The sequence below is a fragment of the Lynx rufus genome, unplaced genomic scaffold (genome assembly GCF_022079265.1).
Source record: "Lynx rufus isolate CCGP_SWC_20201006 ecotype Redwood Valley unplaced genomic scaffold, mLynRuf1.p SCAF_18, whole genome shotgun sequence".
NCBI lineage: Eukaryota > Metazoa > Chordata > Mammalia > Carnivora > Felidae > Lynx > Lynx rufus.
Genome location: NW_025814832.1, coordinates 39,070,691 through 39,077,751, shown reverse-complemented (window position 1 = coordinate 39,077,751; position 7,061 = coordinate 39,070,691).

Sequence of the window (7,061 nt, the reverse complement as noted above, 5' to 3'; positions counted from 1 at the left end):
AGACCCTTTTCACCCCAGATGGAGAAGGGCCCTAAATGCTGGAGCTTGGCAAGAGCTAGCAGTCACACAGGGATTAACTTCCGGAGGCCACCCCTTCCCATTCCCCCAAGCTCATTCTCTCACCCTGAGCCTTCCCTCAAAAAGTCAATGTGGGCTTGAGGAAGTAGCATTTTGAGGGACATTTTTATAACTTTTATCTACATGTTTAGTATAGAAAATTTGGAAAATACAGAAAACTATAAAGACAATAAAAGCCCTTTATATCAACACCAAGAGAAAAGCACCACTGACATTTTGGTATACAGTAAAACCTTGGTTTGCGAGCATAATTCTTTCCAGAAACATGCTGGTAATCCAAAGCACTCATATATCAAAGTGAAGTTCAAGAACCATTGGCTCTGTTGTGATTGTGTGACATTCAGCATCATGTACTACTCGTATTGCAAGACATCTCTCATTTATCAAGTTAAAATTTATTACAAATGTTTGCTTGTCTTGCAGAACACTCGCAGAACGAGTGACCTACCACCCCAGGTTTTACTGTATATCTTTCCACTTTTTTTTCTCAGTACATATTTTATTTTTAATTTAAAAAATTTTTAATGTTAATTTTTAAGAGAGAGAGAGAGAGAGAGAGAGAGAGAACGAGTGGGGGAGGGGCAGAGAGAAAGGGGGACAGAGGATCTGAAGCAGGCTCTGCGCTGACAGAAGAGAGCCCGATGTGGGGGCTCGAACTCACGAACTGTGAGATCATGACCTGAGCTGAAGCCTGACACTTAACTGACCGAGCCAATCAGGCGCCCCTTCAGTACATATTTTAAATGAGATCACAGTGTATCTATGCTTGTGTATCCTTTCCAATTAACACAACAATCTATTTTTCAGATAGTCAAATGCCAAATCTAGAACCTGGCGAAATGGAAGTTGATCAGTTGCCCAAAGCCAGAGGCTTCCACTGCCAGCCTGGCCCCTCTGTGAGGACCCCTCATCAGAGCCTATTCCCGGCTTTGCTGATGCCTTGACTTCAGCCAGGCCCAGCCCCCAACATCTGTCTCCAATATCCATTGGTCCAGCTTTTTTGCCCTCCCAATCTCCAGCTGCCATGTGTGTCTGTGTCTGGGTGTGTATCTGTGTGTGCATGTGTCAGTGTGCATGTTGCACATAGACTAGGTTGTACAGGCCTGTTCCATGGAACAGGATGTGGGGTTGAAGTATTTTGGATATGCAAGAGGGTAGGAGTTTATGATTAGTTAGGACAATGGAATTTATAAACATATCCTCTAAATAGTTCTAAAGTTCTACCACCAAAGACTTTTAATTACCCCCCGTCCCCAGCCTGACGTTTCAAAAGCTCTTTGCCTGCCAGACAAAGGTCATTGTCACAATACCATTTCCTATCTTTGTGAACACAGGGGTTCATGCTGCCTGAAACAGCTTATGGAAGAGCATGAGGGCACCAAGCAGTCAACATCCAAAGGTGTGACTGAGGGCAACGAGACTTAACATGGGGGTCAGCCTAACCAGCCTTATCCCCTAGGCTTTTTGAAATATTAAAATTGTTTGGACTCCTGTTACTGTCTCCTAGGGTGAGGGGGGTACAGCTAGGTCTAACTAGAAGAAGGCAGAGGAAGTGGAGGGGTGACAGCAGAAAGAGAGGCCATTCTGGCATTTTCTACCAGTGACCCTGAAGTCTGAGCCCTTCCCTGTGCTGCACCTGCTGATGTCTGACAGCTGATCACTCCTCAGCAGCTCTTAACTATGAGGGCCCAAGGTAGGCATGGTTGCTGGACAGTTTCTCTGATCTCTCAAACACCCTCTTCTTCCAATTGCCCACCCCCATTCCAGCCTACCCTGGCTCTAACGTGAGTGAATCCAGTGGCTTTGGACTAGGCCTGAGTCAAATCCTGCCTCTGCACGTAGTACCTTAGTGGCCTGGAGAATTCAATTTTCTGAGCCTCCATTTTGACACCTACGAAATGGTTCTTACAAACCATCTTAAATTTCTGCAAAGATTAAGTGAGATAATATAGAACTTATAGTATATAGTTTCCTCTCTTTATAAAAAATGCATCACCTCCCCAAGTCACAGACCATGACAACAGGAAAGCCAAGCAGAGATCAGCCCCTCACTAGACAGATAGAGGAAAAGGTCCAGAGCAGCTCACTGGTGACAGTTGAACACTCACATCTCCCGTGTCTTCCAGGAACTTTCTCATGGTTTCTGCACCATCGACTTCCCTGGAGCGCAATGAGTTTGCTCACCTGAGGGACTCAGCTTTCCTCAGTTCTGGAAACACAGGCATCATCTCTTTGAACGTCACCCTCCTCCTTTCCAGTCATCTCTTTGGGGACTCTTCCCCGATGCTGCCTGGGGCCATTTTGTCCTCTGTCTCCTAATCCTTGCTCATATTTCTCATCTCTTCCTCTGTCCTGTGTTCCAGGAGATTCCCCAGTTCTGCATCCCAGCCTGCTGCTTAACCTGGCCAGAGCGATTTTCGTTGTTCCAACTTAATAACTGTTTTTCATTTTCACATCTCTCTCTCAAATCCCCTGTTTTCACAAAAGCCTATTCTTCATGGATTCTATTTTTTCTCTTTTTTACCACTCTAAGATCAGTATTTTTTTAAGTTTTGGCATAATGTACCTCCATACAATGTGCCATTTTAACCATTTTTAAGCATGCAGCCCAGTGGCATTGAATGTATTCATATTGTCCTGGCAACCAGCACCACTGTATCTCTCCAAGTCCCTACTTTCAATTCTTTTGAATATGTACCCTAAATTGGAATTGCTGGATTATATGGGAATCCTTTGATTTTTTGAGGAACCATCATACTCTTTTTCACAGTGGCTGCACCATTTTATATTCCCAGTAGCACTCTACACAGGTCCAGTTTCTCCATGTCTTGGCCAACAGTTGATGTTTGGTAATAGCCATTCTAGCGGTATCTCATGGTTTTGATTTGCATTTCCCTAATAATTAATGATATGGAACATCTTTTCAAGTGCTTATTACCCATTTGTGTATAATCTTTTGAGAGATATCTACTCAGATCCTTTGCCTATCACTGATTTGGGTGGTTTTCTCATTGTTGAGTTTGAGAGTTTTCATGTATTCTAAATATTAACCCTTACCAGATATATAATTTACAAATCTTTTCTCCCATTCTGTGGGTTGCCTTTTTACTCTGTTTCTCGTGTTCTTTGATGCACAAAAGTTTTTAACTTTGATGAAATCCAATTTGTCTGGGGTTTTTGTTATTGCCTGTGCTTTTGGTGTCATATCCAAAATATCATTGTCAAATCTAATGTTGTGAAGCTTTTCCCATATGATTTCTTCAAAGGGTTTTCTGATCTTAGCTCTTATATTTAGGTCTTTAATCTGGTTTGATTTAATCTTCCCGTATGGTGTAAAGATCTATATTTTAAGTCCCTTTCAGACTGCAGTTAGACCTGTCCTTCCCAGGTGTGTCTGTCATTTAGCACAGGCTCTGGAGCCAGAGCATGGGGGTGTGAGTCCCACCTCCACTATTTGCTAGCTATGTGACTGTAAGTTCCTCAACCTCTCTGTGCCTCTGTTTCCTAATCTATAAAGTGGGTGTATTGATCACAGTACTTACCGCATGCGTTTTTTGGTGACGATTCATATACTCAAAGCTCTCAGTGGGTCCCTCGCACCTGGAAAGTGCTCAGAGGGGACTGGTGATCATTATTGATCTTCATGGCACTGCACTCTCTTTGGCACTTGGTAATCCTGACCTATGAGCCATTTTCAGTGGGAACATTCTTCTGCAGGGTCCAATGCACACACCATGTGCATGTGTTCTGAAGATGTCCCTAAAGTCAGTTTCATGGATGCTTCTTGCAGAGCCCCCTTAAAAAGGAAGCCATCTGCTAGCTCCCATCTTCATGGAGGCACAACTTCCACTGTGATCAGCTATGTCCATGCAGACAGCAATGCTGCAGCCCTCTGGGCATGGGTGCCCTCTGATTTCCCACACGGGCCCCCACTCACTGCTGCATGAGCCCTCTTTGTCTCCTCAGCATCTGAAGAGTTCCGTTTCTTGCACTCCATCTCAGCTCTGTATTTTACATTTTAAAAAGCATGATTTTTTTAACCCCAAATAGCCAAAGCAATTTTGAGAAAGAAGAATAAAGCTGGAAGCATCACACTTCCTGTTTTGAAACTATCTTACAAAGCCATAGCAATCAAAACAGAATGGTATCAGCATAAAAATGGACACACAGATCAATGGAACAGTATAGAGAGTACAGAAATAAGCCTGCCCATATATGGTCAGTATACTTAAGACAAACCAAGAATATAAGATGGGGAAATGATAGTTTTCTTCAATAAATGGTGTTGGGGAAGCTGGGCAGGTGCATGCAAAAGAATGAAACTGGACCCCTACCTTACACCATACAAAAAATTAACTGAAAGTGGATTAAAGACTTCAATATAAGGCCAGAAAGCATAGAACTCCTAGAAGAAAACTTAGATAGTGAGCTCCTAGACATTGGTGTTGGCAATGATATTTTGGATTTGACACTAACTACATCAAACTAAAAAGCCCTTACACAGCAAAGGCAATCATCAACAAAATGAAAAGGCGACCTAAAGAATGGGAGAAAGTATTTGTAAATTACATATTTGGTAAGAAATTAACATACAAAATATATAAAGAGCTCATACAACTCCAAACAAACCAACTAAAAAATGAGCAGAGGAACTGGATAGACATTTTTCCAAAGAAGACATACAGATGGCCAGCAGTCACATGAAATGGTTCTCAACATCTCTAATCATCAGGGAAATACAAATAAAAACCACAATTAGATATCACCTCATGCCTAGTAGAATGGCCATTATCAAAAAGATAAGAAATATCAAGTGTTGGCAAGGATATGGAGAAAGAGAACCCTCGTGCACTGTTGGTGGGAATGTAAATTGGAGGCCGCTACAGAAAACAGTATGGAGGTTCCTCAAAAGGTTAAAAATAGGGGCACCTGGGTGGCTCAGTCGGTTGGGCGTCTGACTTCACTCAGGTTGTGATCTCACAGATCATGAGTTCAAGCCCCACATCAGGCTCTGTGCTGACAGCTCAGAACCTGGAGCCTGCTTTAGATTCTGTGTCTCCCTCTCTCTCTCTACCCCTCCCCTGCTCGTGCTCTGTCTCTGTCTCTCAAAAATAAATAAACAGTAAAAAAAAATCTTAAGTTAAAAGTAGAACTACCATATGATCCAGCAATTTCACTCCTGGGTATTCACAAAGAAAATGAAATCAGTCTTGAAAAGTTATCTGCACCTTCGTGTCCATTGCAACGTGATTTACACTAGCCAAGACATGGAAACAATCTATGTGTCCAATGACAGGTGAATGGATAATGAAAAGGTGGTATATATATACACACCAGAAAACTGAGCTTATAGATACAGGGAACAGATTGGTGGTTGCCAGAAGCAGGAGGTGGGATGGTGGGCAAAAAGATGAAGGTGGCAAAAGGCATAAATTTCTGGTTTATGCCTGGGTGGCTCAGTCGTTTAAGCGTTCGACTCTTGATTTCAGCTCAGGTCATGATCTCATGGTCCATTGGTCAGTCATGAGATCAAGCTCAGAGTTGGTTCCACCCTGGTCATGGGAGCTGCTTAAGATTCCCTCTGTCCCTCTCCCTCTACCCACTTGCACACATGTGCTTGCTCTCTCTCTCTCTCTCTCTCTCAGAAAAAAAGTCCTAGTCTGCCCTTCCCTGATTGTGTATACTCCTTCTCTCTCTTTCTCTCTCTCTAAAAAAAAAAAAAAAGTAAGTCCTGGGGATGTGATGTACAGCATGATAACTGTAGTTAATGACAAAATACTATATCTTATCAAGTATATCCATATGCTTGAAGCAGGAGAACTCACTTGGCCAGCTTAACCAGAAGTGTCATTGATCTTTTTCTTTCTTTGTGTTTTAAGTAATTTTGATCATAACATCATCTTTGGAGGGTTATTTGGCCAGTTTCTCTGGTAATGGTGTCAGCTCCTGTGAAGGGGTGAAGCATCAGTGAGGCTTTGGGTGCACCTGGGCTGAGCAGAGTAAGTGAAAGGAACACAGGGTGGAGGCAGTATGAGTGTGGACGGAAGTGAGTCTGAGAAAGAAGTCCCAAAGTGAGGCAAGTGGTCTAGTTTCCCCCAGACTAAATGTGTCAGGTTACTGGGGAGTCATCAAAAGCTAGCAGAGAGCTGGAGTCCTGGTAGCTGGTACTCTAACCAGGCTCAGGTACTCAGGGACATGAACCCTGAGTGGAAGGTACCAGCCACACATTCCCACAGCCCTCACAGCCCTCTACCTTCCATGCTTCTTCCTGATTACAAACTCATAGCATCAGGCTATCCCTGGAAAAACAGCTATAAGGACAAGGGGAATGGAAGAAGGGTCCTACATACCCCTAGGTATGATTACACATCCTATAAGAGAGAAAAAGGCTAGGGGGGCCTGGGTGGCTCAGTCAGTTAAGCATCCGACTCTTGGTTTCGGCTCAGGTCATGATCTCACAGTTTGTGAGTTTGAGCCCCACATCAGGCTCTGCAATGACTGGGATTCTCTCTCTCCCTCTCTCTACCCCTCCCCTGCTCATTCTGTCTCTGTCTCTCTCAAACTAAATAAAATAAAATAAAATAAAATAAGACTTAAAAAGAGAGAGAGAGAGAGAGGCCAAAAATGAGAACATAGGAAGTCAAGTCAGAAGAACAAGGAGAGACAACTGTGCTTCCAGAGTCCAGAGGCCCAGAGATGTCACTTTCATACATCTGTCCATCCATCATCCCTCCCACCTTCTCAGAAGTGATCCCAGTCTTTGGAGGGAAAGGGTCTCATCAATCCCTGGCCAAGGTTGGAAGGTTGTTCTAATGCCAAGGAAAAGTTACCAACTAGACTGGAACAAGCTCTAGCCCTGCTCTCTTCTTGACTTGACCTCAGTCTCCTCACCTGTAAAACGGGAACAGTTGGATCAGAAGGTGGGTGGGGGCTTTCCAGTTCTAATATTCCATGGCTGACCCTTCAGCCCCTGATGTCACAAT